The following is a 968-nucleotide window of genomic DNA, read 5'->3' as shown; positions in this document are numbered from 1 at the left end:
GTTTTTACAAGTGATTGGTTCCACGTTGGTGTTTTTTCCGGGGGCGAACCCCACCTTCACTGAGATGTGAACCGAGGCAGGTCTTGCTCTGAGGGCAGCAGCATCTGCAGTGTTTGCTGGGGGTGGGGAGCCTTTATTCCCCCTGTGTTGTAGCCTTTGCCATCATATGTGGCTTGGAAGAATCACAGAATATCCTGAGTTGGAAGGGACTCACAAGAATCCTCAAGTCCAACTCCTGGACCTGTACAGGACATCTCCAAGAGCCACATTACGTGACCGAGAATGTTTTCCAAACATTTCTTGAGCTCTGTCAGGCTGGTGTTGTGACCATTTTTCTGGGGATCCTGTTCCAGCACCCAACCACTCTCTGTGTGAAGAACCTCTGCCTAATATCCAACCTAAATTTTTTAATATCTAACTTAAGATTTTAAACTGATGAAATCCATCATGTCAGACCATGTAGTACTGGTTGATGTGGATGAAGTATTCTCACAAGCAAGAGAGTGAGTGTAGGGCCTGTGCATATTGTCAGTGGTGTGGAATAACGAGTGGAACGTGTTGGCTTTAGCTGGGGTTATTTTCTTCACAGTGTCTAGTAGCTAGCTGGGATTTGTGCTGAGCACAGGGTTCATAATTCAGAGATGTCCATTTTGGGAAACGGGAGTTCAGTTTGGAAGGGGCAACCAAGGCAGGTGGCGGAGTCACCATCGCTGGAGGTGTTTTAGGAAAGACTGAGCGTGGTGTGGTCGTGCTGGATGGTAGGCTGGACTCGAGGACGTCCGAGCTCTTTCCCAAGCTCATTGACTCGGCAGTGCCGAGTTCATCACCCAGCCCCGAGCGCGGCTCTCTACCACAGTCCCGCACCGGCTGCTCCCTCACGCCGCGCCCGCGGGCGGGCCCTGACCCGACATGGCGGCCCGGGCGCGGGCGGCGGCGCAGGCGCGGGGGGCGGCGCTGGCGGCGGGCGG

The sequence above is a fragment of the Pseudopodoces humilis genome, chromosome 1 (genome assembly GCF_049639895.1).
Source record: "Pseudopodoces humilis isolate 2021_Gansu_Grassland_sample_001 chromosome 1, ASM4963989v1, whole genome shotgun sequence".
In the NCBI taxonomy this organism is placed as follows: domain Eukaryota; kingdom Metazoa; phylum Chordata; class Aves; order Passeriformes; family Paridae; genus Pseudopodoces; species Pseudopodoces humilis.
The sequence above is the reverse complement of the archived record's forward strand: the minus strand, read 5'-3'. Positions refer to the sequence as shown.